Genomic DNA, 18,660 nt, shown 5'->3' on the forward strand with positions numbered 1-18,660 from the left:
GATGGTTGCAACTAATGAGGCCCCAGAACAACCCTGTCCTTGGATCCCCACGCCCTTGTCCCACACTCTTCAAGGAGAAATGCCCATTTCTTGCTTCAGACCCGTTACGGACAAGCCTTAGTCTTTGCCACACACTTCCTTCGAACGCAGCCTTTAAATACTAGGTCGTAAGGGTTAAATAATTTATTTCCAGGGAAAACTTTGATTCCCCCCAACGCCCTCTTAAAATGCCTTCAGTGTTTTGCTGCAGCTCCCTGTCTCTCTAACCTGAATCATCTGCCCCCCTGTTTTTAGGCGGCTGTATCGCTTTATATCCTGTGAGCTTCGGCAGCAGGAGGAGGATTTCACACCCGCTTTGAGCAGTGACATTTGGCTTGCAAAGTGCTTGAGTGCTTCCAACGCTATGTAATAGCCCACCCTGGCAGTATTATCAAAGGGCATGATTGTTTGACCTCCTCATGCTTCATGTCACACACACACACACACACACACACACACACACTCTCATCCATGTGCACATAAATAGGTTTGCATATAAAATCTATCTAAATAGCGGTGCCTGGGTGGCTCAGTCTGTTGAGTGTCCAACTTCAGCTCAGGTCATGATCTCACAGTTCGTGAGTTCGAGCCCCGCGTCGGGCTCCGTGCTGACAGCTCAGAGCCTGGAGCCTGCTTTGGATTCTGTCTCTCTCTCTCTCAAATAAGTAAACATGTGAAAAAATGTCTTTAAATCTATCTAAATAGAATCTGCATTTTTCTTCATGCTATCAAAAAGTATTAATTTCCAAACCATCAGCTATTTACTATATACAGCAGGTAATCCACACAAAAATTTGGCTAGGGTGAATTCTATTTCCATAAAGGCACCTCAAAGCAAAGAACTCCAGTCTCCAAGTGCAATGGCCTTTTCTCTTCCCGGAAATGGCAGGGCTGGGATCGTCCTGGATGTGACACGGTGCCTGGCCCATACCGTGACTCAGTCCATAATTCCCACCAATTAGAACAAGACCAGCTTTTACCTTTCTCTGAAGCACCAATGGGTGCTGCCAACCCATCTCTGAACCAATTAACCGTATCCCAGTGGATTTTAAACATAACACTTTTTAAAGTTAGTCTTCCTATTTTTTATTTCTGCTTAATATGGTAATACCTTACGAATAAAAAATTAATTGCTTAGGGCTGAGCTGAATTAGTGAAAAGTATGGATTATAAATTATGTCTTCTCTGTGGAGTTTTGTTACTACAAAATACAAGTAGATTAAATAAGTGTTGCCAAGTGGAAGGCATGCTGCCTGCCCTGCTTTAATGAGTAGATGAGACTAATTTGTAATTAGCGTGTGAAGCCCGGGAAATTGCTTTTTTCAATGTTCTTAGCACGGGATGCACATGTGTCCGCAGCACACATCAGGAGAGTTCTCCAAAGCTGGCTCTATGAATAGTCGATACGGGTGCTATAGCAGATCGAAGCACTGGATAGTTTCTTGAGACCCGTTCTAGCCCAAAACATCCACAATCCTCAGATTAACTGAATTTAACAAATCTTTTTTTTTTTCTTTTTGGCGAAATTCTTTAATGCATTAGCATGAATTCCAGATTACTGAAATTCAAATGGATAGACTTTGCTGAATCCATTTATTCTATCATTTCCTGCTTTTCATAGGAAAGCCAGGATTGGGTGCCCTGTCAAGAGTGTCATGTTCCATGACCTCTAACTGGGGAAAAAAGGAGGCAATTCCACTCCAGAGGTGAAGAGTAGCACAAGAGCAGAATTACCAACCGACATGCGCGTCAGAGTGCCGATTTACTTCCAAGTGCACTGTATCTTTTTGTCTTCACGGGTATTCTGTGCAGCAAGCAAGGACAGTTGTTATTAATGATACCCGCTGAAAGAAAGAGAGCTCAAGGGTCTTTCAGGATTAGAATTCAGGTCTCCTGACTCCAGAGCCTCCCTTGAATGTAGAAGAAGTTCAATACGTATTCGTTTAATGTGTGACAGAATTGATCACCGGTCAACCAATAAAAATAGAGATGATCTATCTGATTAAAAGAAAACACTGGTGCCAAAAGAAGACAGTCATTTGAACACTAAGCATCTTTCTAATACTTAGGAATGCAAGGGTCTTAGCAAGATACACAGCCAGGGCTGGCTGTATAATTTGCAGGCCGGGGGGGGAGGGGGGTAAATCGAAAATGCAGGGCCCATTGCTCAAAACTCAGGGATTTTTAAGGCAGTGACAACAGAGTATTAAAGCAAGCGCAGAGCCCTTCTAAGAACAGGTTGGCCCTGAGTGACTACACAGATCCCCCACCTGTAAAGCCAACCTTTCACATCATGTTTCAAAGCTTAGGGTGGGAATGGTACCATCCTGTAGACAGCATTTTGGATATTGGTAGGTGGGGAGGTTCTTGGCTGGCAGAATGAACGGAGGCCTTGCTGGTAAGCAGCAGGCCAAAGACTCCAGAGACGCTCAAGGTCGGGGACAGGCCTGCACTGTAAGGAAGAGAACTTTTGAACATCCCACTTGATAGTCACATGGTGAAAAGCCTGTTTATAATTATCTGAGCTTATTATTTGTTTTACACATCCTGAATTTTCCACTGTGACTACTCTGTCAATTACACTACACACTGCTTTAAGACTTCATCATTAAACACGGTTTCATTAACAACATCAACCATCATTCCGTGATTCTCATGGAAGTGTGTACAAGCATCTGACCCCTCAGTTTCGTCTTCTAGTGAGGTCCCAACCATGCCGTTACCCAAAGGAACATATACTGTCTTATCATAAATTATTTTGCTTTCATAGTACAGTTAGAACATTGGTTGGAGATAGGTCATACTATGGGAGCGTTTCATTTCGTGTTGGCCAAAGGGGATTTCAAAATGCTTGTTACAAAAAGTGGCTTTGGGTACGAAAGCATTGAAACCTAGGCTTAGAGGCATAAGATTACAAAATGTTTCAGCTTGGAGGAATTTGAGGGATTATCCACTTTATTGACAGATGAGGAAATTGAGGCTGAACCAGATTATATATCTTGCCTAAGGTCACCCTGCAGGCATTGGCAATGCCAAGAGTTGAAACTGTTCTCATTTCTAAGACTGTACGAAGTAATCAATTCTTTCCTACTTTCCTTCCGCTCTTCCTTCCTTCCTTCCTTCCAACAAACACAACTGTGCTCTTACCATGTGCCGGGCATTAAGGTGGGTCTGACGCAGAGATGACTAAGACACAGTTTCTGCCCTTAAGAAGACCACAGACCTGCTGGAAAACAGAGCAGAAGCTAGATATGGTACAACGTGCTTTGGAGTAGACCTGTGTTCAAAACATTACAGGGGCCGGGGAACTGAGTCTTCCTGGGGGCTTGAAGGCTTCCCAGCATAGGTGGGTTTGGAATCTTGAGATGGGAGAGAGGCGTGTTGTTCTGCAGAACAGGGTAACCCTCATTCTAAGCAGTTGCACGGAGCAGACAAAGACACAGTGGCGAAACGGGGCCACTCTGTAATCAGGTATTGACTGTCCTCAGCCCTTAATGTCAAGGAGTATTTGCCAGAAGCACAGAGGTGGTCATTATCCTGCCAAACACAGCCAAGCAGAGAGCAGGCAGAGAGCAGAGCTGGCTCAGAGGCCTGGGGACTCCCTGAGGTCATCAGGGAGAGAGGAAATGAAGGGGGAAGTCTCCATGCTGCTCCGTGGGTGACGAGGGCTCTGTGGGCACTGGCCAGAGTGCAAACTGAGAAAATAGCTCGTTGATTGCTGAAGTGATTAGTGGATCACCTTATTGATTCTCACCTAGCTCGGAACAGACCTCAATAACCAACATCAAGTGCTTTAATAAGAGCAAAGGAAAGATTTACTAGATGCGAGTGCTTTTCATTAGAGAGGGCTAAGGGGAAATAAAACACACTGACCCACCAGTGAGGGGCCCCGGCATGGCTTCCAGCCTGGTGACTGCCAGCCAGACAGGAAAGTGAGTAAGAGGAAGTCAAATGAGACAGCCCCTGGGCCCATGCTTATCAGAACTGCTAGAAAAGACTCTCCACAGATTGCCAGATTGTCTGTTTTGCTTCTCTTCCTCTCCCCTCTGCAAACCCAGCCACCCAGGAAAATGGGAGACAGGCAAAGTGGCTGTTGCTCATGAAGCCCAAAACCAGGCACCAGCTTGGCATGTTGTAGGCATTATCTCTCAACCCCCCAAGAAATGAACTCTTTTCTCCACAGTACAAGAGAGGAAACTATAATGAAGTGACTCTTATGTGTTGGGGCTGGGATTAGAACCCCGGTCCCTCTGGCAGCAAGGCCTCCATGCTTAAAAATTTTTTCTTGGAAACAAGACTCGCTGGGCATCTATTTTTCCTTTCAAGGCTTTGCGTTGAATCCACTCTATCCTGCATAAACTGACCACACTTTAATTTCAATGGAGCAATTACTATATTTCAGATACAATAAAATACCACTTGCTCTGCACAACTGGCTTGGGAGGTTGCCCTGCGATTATTATCCCCATTTTAGAGATGAGTTAACTGAGGCTTGGAGAGAGTTACTCAGGTAGCATGTGGCCAAAGTGAGACCTTGAACACAACATCATCAGATTCCAGACCCCACGCTGTGATCAACTATATCCTAGATGTTTCTTAAAGAAAGGGACCAACGAAAGGTATAACTGGGCAATCTAAGTAGACATAGAAAAAGACTCAGGGAATGTCAAAATTCCACAAATTTTTCTTGAGCTCCTACTTCATCTTAAGCATCTTTCTGAGCCCAAAGGACACAGTGATGATCATGGGAAAAACATTCTTCTGGGGGCAGCTTACTATATATGAGAGACAAATAAGGTAAACCAGAGAAGTCCTGGCAGACACGAGTGCAATAAAGAAAATAAAACAGGGCACGGTGGATGGATCGACTTTCTAGCGGGTGGTCAGAGAGGTGTCACCTGAGAAGCTTGCTGTGAGCCGAGGCTTCAATGACAAGAAGGCTATAACGATGCAAAAGTGTAGCTGAGAAGATTCTAGGCAGGCAAAGTGGCGAGTGCAGAAACACAAGGCAGGAAGGAGCCTGGTGCACCCACAGAAGGGGAGGAGTCCACTGTGATCAGAATACACTGAGGGAGGGAGGAGTGGCTCTAGATGAGATCTGAAAGGAGGGAGAGCAGGTCTCCTGGGCCTGGCAGGCCATCGTGGGGAATTGGACTTTAAGTAAGAGGGAAAGGTATGAAGGGGTTTTGAGCATTTAAAATGATGTGCATTGAAAAACAGACTTTGGGCTGCTGTTTGGATGGGTCATGAGACCAGTGGGGAGGCCACTGCAGGAGTCCAGCTGGAGCAGCAGAGTTGGCTTGGATTCAGTGCAAGCAGGAGACGTGAAGAAGTGGACACGTCCCGAAAATATTTTGAGGGAGAGCTGACCTCGCTTTTGCCGCCTTGCACTTTTATAAACGGACAAGAGCGGCTACTTTTCTGACCCCCCGGATGGTGCCCCCCGCCAGCCCGCTCTCATTATGTTTGGACTGGCTTCTGCCAAGCTCGACTATGAAAACTTGACCAAAAGAACAGAATGTGATGACGTCATCTCCTCGGCTCACCCCGGGAGAAGGTTTTATGAAGTTTCACAAAAAAACAATGCCTGCCAGGAAGCCAAACAACTCCCCTGACCACCACTCACCATGGCCCAGACAGAAGAGAAAACCACTGAAAGAGAACCCCTGCTTCCCTAAACCAGGCCTAGTGACGGCTTGTCTTGTTCACCGTGGTCAGAGCGCCAGTTACTTCAGAAGAAAGAGAAACCTAAGGTCACCATGACATGACATCTCATATGGTTTTTTTTAATGTTTATTTATTTTTGAGAGAGAGAGAGAGAGAGAGCACGAGTGGGGGGGGGGGGGCAGAGAAAGAGGGAAACACAGAATCGTAAGCAGGCTCCAGGCTCTGAGCTGTCAGTACAGAGCCCGATGCGGGGCCAGAACCCATGAACCGTGAGATCGTGATCTGAGCCGAAGTTGGATGCTCAACCCACTGAGCCACGCAGGCACCCCCACCTTATATTTTTGAACTCACTCAACTAAGGAGTGATGGTATTCCTCACAGTGTGATAGTGGAAATATGAGGAAGGTCTATCTACCCCCGACAGGTCTAAGTGCCCATTCTAGAAATCAGGGAAAGTCATCTGAAGGATAATGAAGAATTTGACAGGGAAGTGTTCCTTTGTGTCATGTTCTCAGGAGGGAAGACAGCAGGTGACATGCGATTGTCTCCAGGTCTGCCTCCAGGAGACAGAAGGCTGGACACAAGGTGAACTGTCAGGAGAAAAAAAAAAAACTGAGGGAACTCTGTAGAAGATGGGCCTTGTCCATAATTGATCTGACAGAGTACGGCCCACTCCATCACTGCAGCTGAAATATGGCCACTCTCCCATGTGGGAATGCATTTGTGTGTAAGGACACCAGACTCCATCTATTAAGGAAAGTGTTTAAGCAGGAAAGATAACAGTCTGTCAGTCTGAGTGAGTGATTCTGGAAACCCAAACACCATGTCAGAGCTTCAGGATTCAATATATATATATATATATATATATATATACGGCCTAAATCAAAAGGATTTTTGTTCATTGAACAAGGGAAAGGAGTAAGGTGCTTATGACAACGGCCCCTCCTGACTTTCGGTTGGTTAATTGTATTTGGTGAGAACATGCTCTCTGTTCTGGGGAACTTCATAAAAAATGACAATAGAATTACTCTCAGCCACTTGGGGTTGCTTTCTTCCTAAGGGTTGGAGAAAAGATATTCGTTATTTAATCAACAAATATTTAGTACCAATCTCTTGTCCATCATTCTGCTAAGAATAATATATGAAAACAAGATAGGCACACAATCCCTGCCCTCATGGACTTTATAGCCCAGTTTGGTTTCTGGTCTTTTTTAGGTATTTTGACATTTCCGTGACAAAGAGTTAAATTCTATTAATTCAACACACCTGTATTGATCTCTTATTCTGAACAAATCAATATAATGACAACTCCTGCATTCAACAAACATTAATGCAACAAGAGTGATATACTATGCATACATTTGGAGAAATACATAGTTGATTTAGATCCAGATAGCTGCCTCAAGGGGCCCCCGGGATGGACGGGATGATAAGATGTGTCTGTAGATAACTAAAACCAATGCTACAAAATGATAAACAGCACTGAAAAAGAGAAGTTCAGACAAAGAATTTTAACAGGAAGGCTGAGGCGATGGCCAGCTCTGAGAGACGGGCAAAAGCTATTCTCTGCCTCAATTTCCCAATTCATTCATTTGTTTAATCAACAAGTATGGCTTGAATCCTTGCCACATTGCAGACATTGTGCCGGACTGGAATGAAAGTCGGACTGGAAAGGAGAGATGTGCCAACGAACAGGGGTAAATACCTCAATCCAGGTAGAGAGAAGATGCAGCAGAAAAACAGAGGAGGGAACTTCCTAGTCGACTTGTGGTGAGGGACAGTTAGCCAAGGAAGGTTTTAGCGAGTAGGTGAGCTGTGGCTGAGTGTGAAAGAAAAGTGAACATCTCAGGAGAAAGAAAAGGGAGGACGCAGTCCTCCAGGCAGTTATTAAAAAGGCTCTCAAGTGGGAGATGAGGAGGGGGTTCAGGTTGTGTGCGGGAGGCAGAGGAAGAAGGCGAGGGAGGAGGCCAAGGGAGCCACTACCGCTTTTCCCTATGAAATGGGAAGGGAGGTTAACAGCTGAGGGGCGGAGCTAGAGTGATCTAGCTAGTGATCTAGTGATCAGTCTCCTGACTGAAAGGGCAGGTTGTGCTCTGGAAAGCTGCTTTGAGAATGTAAGAAGATACTATTAAAGAACAAGCCAAAGGCAATTCTGAAGTAGAGACCACCAATGTGACATCCATTCCACATAGTAATGCAAGATACTCAAACAGCACACAGTAGTCAGGGCATAAGAGTGGAAGGAACACCTTGCTGGACATGTGTGTGTGCAAGGGAACAGGGGTGTTGTGACCATCTCAAATGATCAACCACGGGGTCTAGCCTGATGGGCTGAAAGAAAATGGTCAAATCATTGGAGTAGGAATGGTTAAATGGCTTTCATCTCAGCTGTCAGCTTCAACTGATAGAATCTTGTGTGGAGAAGGATTCCAAAGTTACCTCTGTGCTCAATAGGGAAGAGCGCATGATCAATCAGGAACGTTCACCATGGCCCAGAAAGGATGGCAGTCCCCATAGCAGGTATTCACCACCTCTGGCCTGGAGGCCAGATGAGGCCAGGAGAGAGAAGGAGTAAGAGAGCTGGGAGGAGGAGAGGTCAGAGAGTGAGATGTGGGGGCCTGAGGTCCAAGGTGGAATTTGCACTGGAGCTGTCCCGGCCTAGACCTTGGCCATGGGAAGGTTTGGCCGAATAGAGGATAAGACATGGTCTAGTGTTCAAAGACCTGAATGCTGCTGCTTTTGTCTCACTGAAAAAGAAAAGTGTCTTCAGGGAAAAAAAAAAAAAAAAGACACTTGTGCCTTAAGAGAAGGATGGATGATTGAAAGGGCACTTGGCTGTTGCCGTGTTAATGGAGAAAAGCATGGGAAACCCTCATTCCTACATTAGCATCAGCCTCCACATTCAATAAGCCAAAGACAGTTGTGACATACTGCATGAGGGGGCCCCCTCCACACTCACGCCTCAGACCGACCCACCTAAACTCTAGTGAAGAAGTCAGCTGCTGACCATTTCCTGCAGCCGGCCAGGCAGGGAGTGAGCCAGCGACCTCACCTCCAATGACCTGATCCTATGACCTTTTTTTTTTTTTAATCATGGTGAGAACACTTAATATGAGATCTACCCTCCTAACAAACGTTTAAGTGTAAAATACAGTATTATTGACTATGGGTGCAATGTCATACAGCAGATCTCTAGAACTTTTCCACTTAACTGAACTTGATGCCCTCTGATTAGTAAGCCTCTCTTCCTCCCCCAGCCCCTGGCAAAGGCACTCTTTGACTCCGTGAATTTGCCTATTTTAAAGACCTCACGTAAGCAGAATCATGCAGCATCTGTCTTTCTGTGACTGTTTTTTTTTTCCACTTAGCTTACTGTCCTCAAGTAAGCTCCTTCACTCCTTATGTTATCACATCCTGCAGAATCTCCTTCTTTTTTAAGGCTGAATAATATCCCATTGCATGTATATATCACGTTTGCTTTATCCATTCATCCGTCGATGGACAGACCCTTAGGTTGCTTTCACATCTTGGTTATCGTGAATACTGTTGCAATGAGCATGGGAGTGTAAATATGTCCTTGAGATCCTGGTTTCAATTTTTTTGGATAAATACCCAGAAATAGGATTGCTGAATCATATGATAGTTCTATTTTTAATTTGTTGAGGAGCCTCCATACTGTTTTCCATAGCAACGGCACCACTTTGCATTCCCACCAACAGTGCACAAGTGTTCCAACTTCCCCACATCCTCGCCCCACATCTCTCTCTGGGCTCTGGAGTGACAGTCTCAGAAAAGACCGTCACCTCCTCACCACTCAGTGCCACTGTGGAAGGCTGAGCTCACAGTCGTCCATGCTTCCCTGTTTGCCAGCCTGCCTCGTGGATAAATGTAGAGAAGGGATCGGGATGAATTCATGGTCCTAAAGAGCATGTCTAAAAGGGTTTGTCAAAAAAAGAGTTAATGACTGCTTCTCTGCGGGAAACCCTAAAGAAATGAGTGTTCTGGAGTGTAGAACATTCGCTTTTACGGTAGGTGGTGTTATTGTTACATGTTCCTACAGACAGTGCTAATTAACAATCCTAAAGGCCACATCATTAAATTATTTCTCAGCTTAAAACCCTGCAATGTTTAACGCACCTCGGCAATTCAATTATATCTAAAACACTTGCCTGAATGCCAGGCATTATTCTGCGGCCGACAAAGTGCAAGTTTCTCTTAAGAGCAGGTGAGGCTTAAAAAGGAAAGAAAAACATCTCACAAGCGACTTCCCTGTCCCTCTCCCTGACACATACTCTAAATATAAAAACACCAATAATCCTCAAAGAAAATTTAAAGTAGACCTAATCTTTGCCAGGCAAAATGCAGACTGCTGACTTTTCTATAGGCGCAGATATGAAGAATCCAATAACATTTTCTTAGAGATCTCACCTGAAAAATCAAATCATTGCCCTCAACTCTGTTTAAGGTCCATTGGGTTTCAGGGATTTTCCTCTGGGTCTTGCCCCCCATCCTTTGTCATTTCTAACCACTGCAAATTGCATTTTGGGTTTGAACTTGGGGCCATGTCATGGCTTTGGGCTGGGTTTTTCCTGGATGTATACCACAGTCAGCACAGAGCACTGTGAAGAGAACACAAAGCCTCTTTGTCTCCTACCCAGTGAAGTATCTTAAGTACAGAGTGCAATGGGAAAGGGCTTCCATCCAGCTTAAACACACACACACACACACACACACACACACACACAGGCTCTTGCCCTTCACTGCCATCCCCAGCCTGATCTTCTCTGTAGTGAGACAGTCCTCTGCACAGGCACAGAGCCTGGTTCAGCTGGCCAAGTGGCCTCAGTCCTCTGGACAAGATTTGGCAGGCAATACCATGACAGAACCTCCCGCTTGGAAAATGCTGGTGCCGAGGACGCATCTGGGAGCAGCACATATGTGATTCCACTGGTTTTCACACAAAGAGGCAGACTGTGCCAGTGGCCAGCTGGGTACTCATCTGCAGCCACGGAGGCAGGAGTGAAGGAGCAAACCGCTGATTCTCTTTGCATGGTCTCCCCAAATACCCTGTCTCTGCATAAACCATCTCGCCATCCCTCTCCTTTCTGACACTATGTTAACAGTATCCTTCGAGGAGGCCCCACTACGCTCTGTGGGACCAGGAGACATATATATATCTCCTTAGTCAAGCACTGTGCCTTAGACCCAGACACTTTCAACAGATTTGTTGACTTGGGGGGACGCAGGGATAGATGATTGGGGGATGGGGGATAGATGCATGGGTGGAAGAATAAAGCAAGCCAAGGTGCTATTACCCCTCTCTAAAAGAACCGAGTCCTCTCGCTGACAGCTTCAATCTGGACTCTCAGTCTCCAGAGAAGTAATACAGGCTGGGGTTAGCAGGGCCCTTGTATTACTGCCAACCCCCACTCCCTCACCCATGGCAGACATTGCTAACAGGCCACAGAATTCTTGCCAACAGATTCAAGACCTTGCCTCTCAATTTTCCTCACTAGTGGTCCAGGCAGGTACTACTTATCATCAGACAGGATGCAGCCACATTTCTGTCCCAGGGTTAGAACATGGGCTTTGGGGACTGAGACTGTCTTTAGGCCCTGATTCAATCATTTTTTGCCATGAGACCTGGAGAAAGCTACTGAACCTAAGTTACCACAAAACTAAGCATTTAGTGTTTCTGTCTGTGTGAAGGAAGACAAAGAAAAAGAACTGAATTCATAAGGTTACTGTGGAGATCAATGGGAACGTTTAGTAAGCACCTGACATAATAGGTGCTCAATAAACACTAGTTATTTTTACCCAGAGACTGTTTATGGATTATCACGTCCCCTCTTTCTGTAGAAGGATTTTTCATCATTGTTACATTCATTGCTCAGTTTCATCTCTCCCCAGAGAATGGCAGAGAAAGGGCAGTACATGAACTCAGACTGACTTGGTGTGAGAAAGGCAGCACTAGCATGGACTGAGGAATAACCGTCTCTAATGAGCTAGCCTAGAACGATTCAGACAGGCATTGCGTGAAGGTTCTATACTCAAATGACCAGATCTGGAAGTGAGGAGACCTGGGCTCTAGTCAAAGCTGTGTCCCCAACTAACTAGATAAACATAGAGGTCACCTATTTTTTTCTGTGAGAGAAAGCCCTCAAATTGCCTGAAGGCTGAAGTCCCTTCAACCCCCAATTCTGTGACACTATCCAGTTGACATCTTGCCTCTTCAAGGACACCTGGCCTGACCATTCCCACTGAGGCATGCAGAGCGAAGTCTGGCACCCAGCCAGAGCTGTGGAGGTGTGCACTGTTACCGTGCACACGAACCCAGCCCAAACATCCCCATACTCCTGTGCCTCACACATAGTAAGGGCTCTTGTGTTGACTCGGTTGATTTAACTGACCAGCTCAAGAACATGAGACTAGAAGCCAGAGACCAAGTTCAGTCCCAGCTCAACCAGAACCCACCTCTGTGGGCTGGAGCACATGAGGTAACTTCTTCAGAGTCTCTGTTTTCTCACTTTATCAAATGGGAATCAAACACACTGCCTTGTGAGTCCCACAGAATTGTTGTGCTGGTCGATTCAACAAGATGTGTGTGTACACGGTACGTAAACTATTAGATAAAGGAAAAGGGCATAATTAGTTTAGTTTGGAGGAAACCACCTCCTGGGGGCCTCTGAAGGCCTCTGCTTGAGGATCATTCTCACCTTAGGGCAAAAACAGAAGAGACAGTTGCCTCCAGAAGAGCTATTTGGAGAAATCTTGCTAGGCCAGATAATGCTATCATAAAAGCATGTCGCAGAGGGGCCTTTGATCTTATCGGACTGGAGGAACCAGTCCTGTGTCCAATATGGGGCAAGTCATGGGTTTTCTGCCACGTGTGGCTGTGCTCCAAAACATTCAAAGCATTCTTCCAGCATCGACAAGTAGGTCCCCATTCAGTTTGTTGGAAGTTAGGGAGAACACAATGTCACAGACCAGACAATATTATGAAGGAGGCATTTATTTTAGTTGCCAAGCCACACGTAAGTTTCAATGCCAGTTCAACCACTTACGAGCTATGTGGCCTCTTTAATCGCTTTCACCTCACCTAGGACCGTTAACAAGGATGAGAGGTCTTGCACCTACTCTGGCATAGAAGAGATGCTCCGTGAAATGAGTCATCATTGTTGCTATCATTTCCCTCTTTAGAGACTCCCCAGTCACTTGTCTCAGCCTGAACACAAGTGCCCTGAGGTTCTGCCTTTCTTCTCCTTCAACCCGCTGTAGGCAACACTCCGTAGTCTGAACCTTTCCTGACTTCCTTCAACCAACTCTCCTTTGCCCCTCCCATCAGATAGGCCAGTTCCTGCCCAGAGATGCACCTCGTAATGTGTTCCCCACCCAGGTAACTTTTGCTAACTCATTGCAGCCCTGAAAGGCTCTAATTACAATCATTCTTAATGATATTCTTCCAGCTCATCTTCAGCAGAGAACATTCCCTGTTACTACTAGGGTCCTAAAAACCCTTCTCAGGAGTACTCCGTAGTTAGAGTCACAGTCCGAGGTAAAAACCCTCACACATTAGAGAAAGGAAATGGCACAATGTAGAAACAACAAAGCACAGGTTTTCTCATCAGAGAGATCTCTGGCCCATGGGCAACTGTGTGACTGGAGCCCTTGCTTTCCTATCTGTAAAATAGGGACGATAACAAGTACCTCATGGGTTTATTGTGACAAGTAAAGGAGATTACGTATAGGTCAGCTTTTGCTGCCTAACAAACCACCTACAAATTTGCTGATTTACAATAACAACCACTTGTTCAGCTCACAAATCTGTGGGTGTGCTATTTGGGCTGGGCTCAGCTGGGCTCTTGAAGCTCAGAACTCAAATAGCATTTACACCACATTAAACTGGTCAAAACAAATCACAAGGCCAGTCCAGATTCAAGGAGTGGGGAAACAGACCCTGCCTGTTGAGGAAAGTTGCTTAAGATTATCGTTGAAATTTTTTTAATGCTTTTATTTATTTTTGAGAGAGAGAGAATGAGATCATGGAAGGGGCAGAAAGAGAGGGAGAAACAGAATCTGAAGCAGGCTCCAGACCTGAGCTATCAGCACAGAGCCTGATGTGGGGCTCAAGTTCATAAACCACGAGATCATGATCTCAGCCGAAGCCAGTTGCTTCATAGACTGAGCCTCCCAGGTACCCCTATTGTGGCAATTTTTGAATTCTACCATAGGAAATAAATAAATAAATGAAACACCTGGCCCTCAAACTGAATAGATTTCTAACATATCTTCATTTCAGAAATCCTTGCGGTGGCCTTTTATATGAACCTAAAGAAATATTTGTTGAGTCTTTGCTCTCCAACCCTGCTCTAAATACTGGAGAGTAAGGAAGGATTTTAAATATGTTTATCCAAAATCTCTGCCCTCAACGTGCTCATATTCTAATTGGGAGAAAAAACATACACACACAAAGATGAATTATGAGGCCAGAGTGAAGTATCACGTTTAAGCAATAGTAGGCAAGCCATGACAAGGCCGGATGTGATTAGTTGCTAAATATAATATAGAGACAATAAGTCATGAGGCAGAAAAGGGGGTGTGTCTGGAGTCCTCAGTGGGGAAAGCTTATAGGAGGAGGGAGGATTTAAGGTGGATCTTGGAAGATGGTTAGTTGCCACAAAGCACCAAAGTGACATGACTCCCCAACATCCTGTTTCTATTCAGTCTCCCTTTCTAGGGGTCCTCCTTTCAGAAGGTTCTCCCTATATCCACAGCCTGGATGCTTAGGCTCTGCTTCCGATGCTGTAGGGGCAAAGAAGTGAGATCCATGTCCCCAGAGCCATTAGTCAAAGGGAAGATCTTCCCTGGTGATAGAATGGTAGAGTGGAAAGATTCTGGATGTTTTTAGTCCCCAAAGCTGGCAATATGTATCTTCTTTTCTTCTCCAAGCCTTCATCCCTTTATCTTTTATCTCTCATAGGGTTTGTTTTTACAGCAGTACATGGGACATCACAGAGGATTTGAATGTGACACTGCTGGCACATAGTAGACAATGAATAAAATTTATACCCCCCCCTCATGCTTCTCCTTTGCCTCTGCCATCCACATATAACTTATTCATTAAATGTTCCATGTATTACTGGTAAATAAGCACTAGGCCTTTGCTGTAGGATTCGTACAGCAAAGCTCATTCCAGGAGATCCCAGTATAGCACTAGAACACAAGAAAAGAGCTCATTCTTCCTGCTGACAGTTCCTGAAACTCATCACGCTCACCCATGTCCTTGAGCAACTCACCCATGTTGCCCCATCCACCAACCTAGCTGACTAGCTAACCCTCATTCATCTTAGATGACTACTCCTCCAGGAAGACTTCCCTGCCCCTACCTCCCACCCATCCCTACTCTGGTTTAGGTATTTCTCCTACTGCTCCTATGGTAGTACATGGAACAACATAGGGTTTCAGAAAATGGTTATGGAAGGATGGAAAGATGGATGGATGGAAGGATGGATGGATGGAAGGGTGGTTAGCTCAGATATCCCAATTAGAAATCAATCTGTCAAAAGTTACTTTGACATTTTGGGACCAGTATGAAGGGTCTCTTACGAGGCATAAATTACTCAAATCAGAGATGTAAGCTAAACTTTCTATGAATAGTGGGGGTAAATAAATGAAAAGGCTCATTCTCATAGAATAAGAGACCTGGCATGGAAAATTCCTGCACAGCACGATGCACACTTAATACTCACAGGAAACAGCAGGTAAGCAACATAATTAGAAGGAGATGCATAAGCCTGAGGAGCAAATGCCATTCCCCTTGGAAGTTTCCAGGGGCAAACTTAAGACAAGGTCCATGGAGACAAGATTCTTTACCAATTGTCAGACTCAGTAAGCACAAGACCCCAAACTTGAAATGTTTGGGAAGGAAACGTTTCTGTCCATGGAGACTGAAGTTAGTGGCTCTGAGATCCCTAGCATAAATCATTTCCATTCTGCCAAAGTCTTCAGCCAGCAATGGGACAAGGAGAGCCCCTGCTCTCAGCTTCCTAATGCCTACTTTCTCTCTTACCCTACACAAAACCCTCACCACCCCCTGCCCCACCTCATCCTGCAATGTGGCCTAAGTGTTTTGAGATCACAGAAAAATAAACATGGCCTATTTCATTTGAAACACCATGAAATTTTTCTTAAAAAAAAACTCATACAGCAAAAACAAAGCAATTGATTCAGATGTTAAAGCCATGAAGAACATGTTATCTGAATTTAATAAAAGGGAATGTATACCAATAGTGCGTGATATTTTAAAGAAAGGTGTCAAACAAAAGAGAAAGGAACTGATCTCTTCTTCCACATTTCCTCCCTTAGTTCTTTCTTTCTTGGCCTTCTTGATATCCACACAAGAAACCTTTACAGATTGTCATGTGCCAGGCAGTGTGCTAGGCCCTGTGATGTAAATTGAATGTGGCCCAATTGTTTCCCACAGTCTAAGGGAGACAATGGCAGGTGATAAGCAGTTATCGTACAGCATAAGACAGGAGATGAGAGAGATACGTCCAGAGCACAACGAGGGCACAGAGAAGAAACGTTCAAATCAGTCTAATGGGTCACAGAAGGCTCCCCCAATGAAACAACATCTGGAGGGTGAAGGTGATTTTAAGGATAAGCGGGGGTTTGTTTGGGGCGCCTGGGTGGCTCAGTCAGTTAAGCGTTTGACTTCAGTTCGGGTCATGGTCTCACGGTTTGGGTTCATGGGTTGGAGCCCCACGTCGGGCTCCGTGCTGATAGCTCAGAGCCTGGAGCCCGCTTTGGATTCTGTGTCTCCTTCTCTCTCTACCCCTTGTCCACTCACATACACACATTCTCTCTCTCTCTCTCTCTCTCAAAAATAAACATTTTAAAAAAAAGTCATTCAGGCTCTGTGCTGACAGCTCAGAGCCTAGAGCCTGCTTCAGATTCTGTCCCCCTCTCTGCCCCTCCCCCACTCGCACTCTGTCTCTCTCTCTCTCTCTCTCTCTCTCTCTGCCCCAAATAAATGAACATTAAAAAAAAAAGAAAGAAAGAAAAAAGGGGTTTGTTTGCCAGGCAAAAAAAGATGCAATTTCCACGCAGAGAGAATGGCAGACACAAAAGCAGAGCAGTGAATCAGCATTTGCAGAACCATTGGTCCCTCATCACAGCTACAGGAATGAGGAAGGCAAAGCAAAAGAGAGACACAAGAGTCAAATTACGAAGCATCTTGTGTGCAAAACTGAGTTTGTATTTTATCTTGAGAGCTATGAGAGCTCCTGGAGGGCTCTAAGCAAGCAACCATGATCTGGTTTGCATTTGGAAAAAGGACCCATCATAGGGTGGAGGATAGACAGGAGGGGGGTGAGACTGGAGGCAGAAAGACTACCTGGAAAAGTGCTGGGGTAAGCTTGGTGAGAAAGGGAGGAGGCCTGGTGGACCAAAGCAATGGCCATAGGAAAAAATGGTTGATAGTCTTTTAATTTTGGACAGAGTAATGTATTTTTGGATAAAACATCCCAGCAAATAACATATTGTGTGATCAGCCTTACTTGTAGTTTCCTTCACATTCCTTTTATATTTCCATCAGTATCAGGTTTGGGGGGGCGGGGAATATGTCTTTGCCATCACTGTGATCAGAAGCCAGCCCTATGTCCTTGGCCCATCCCAATCACTGACTAGCTTGTTCCTTCAGGTGAGTCACTAGTTCTATCTGAGACTCAGTTTCCCTATTGATAAAACAAGATCATAAAGCTTGTCGTCTAACCTTGCATGAAAATTAAGTAAAATAATTTAATATATATTGTTTCAACAAGTTACGTTGAAAAATGCCATAGATCATCACACACTGTACTGTATTAGGAATATTTTGGATGCAAATGACAGAAAAGCCAACCTAAATGGGCTCAAGCTAGGAAAAGAATATGAGCCGATCTGGCTTCAGACACGGCTTGACTCAGGATGATGATGTCCCCAGGGTCTGAATCTTGGCCTGGTTCCTCTTACACAGGCTCCACCCTTAGGCTCACACTGCAGTCTCCTTCTCAACCACTAGCAACTTCAGACGCACACAGGGGCCCCCAAAAGCACAGGATGAGAATGTGAGGGACAGTTCTCTTAAAGCAAAAGTGGAGTCATTAAGCAAGGCAAAGGGAATATATACTGGGTGCAAACTCCAGGTGTCCCTTACAACATACTTCGCAGTTGGGAGCCACTCAAAGCCTCTGGTTGCTAAGCAGCTGTGTAGAGAGTAACCAGCCTCGCTGTGGTTGCCACCATTCTGAGACGGAGCACTCAAGAGATGTGGCCCTTCTTTCCACTTATGTCGTAATCGTAAAATGGTCATTTATTGTCAAGCTTTCAAGTAGTCTTCCGAATGCTCTCATAACACCTACAAGCTATTCAGGGATCACCAGGATTCCACAGGAGCCATTTAAGAGGCACTTCCAGAGGTAATGCGAGGCAGAGGGCAAGAGAGAGCTTCTAGCAACAAGAGAGGGCCTAATGGGCAGGAATCAGATAAAAGAATCTGACCGTAATCAATAGTAATTGTATTTATAAGAGGCATCCTCTTCCTCGTTGGAAAGTACCTTCTAGACCCTGGGGGCTCACCCATTTCTATAAGGTTTAAATCATTCCATGAATCTTTTGTGCACAGCCACCTTGTGAGTGGACCCCAAGAGTGAGTTGCCCTTAGGTATTCCATCAGAACGTGTCCAAGGGCAGTGAAACACACAAAACTAACAATTGTCTGGCCATCAAGAAAGATGACCGTCAACAACTTAGAAGGTGGCTGCCATCATTTCTTTGGCCACAAGAGAGCAAAGAGGGGATGAAGCTTTTCCTGCCTTGCAGTTGGCAATGTAGAACAACAGAATGCCTCCTTGAAGGCTACCTCTCAGAATCGGTTTCCTTTAACTTTATTCCTGAATACGTACATAGTTCATT

This window comes from Panthera tigris, chromosome C1, assembly GCF_018350195.1.
Source record: "Panthera tigris isolate Pti1 chromosome C1, P.tigris_Pti1_mat1.1, whole genome shotgun sequence".
Lineage (NCBI taxonomy): Eukaryota > Metazoa > Chordata > Mammalia > Carnivora > Felidae > Panthera > Panthera tigris.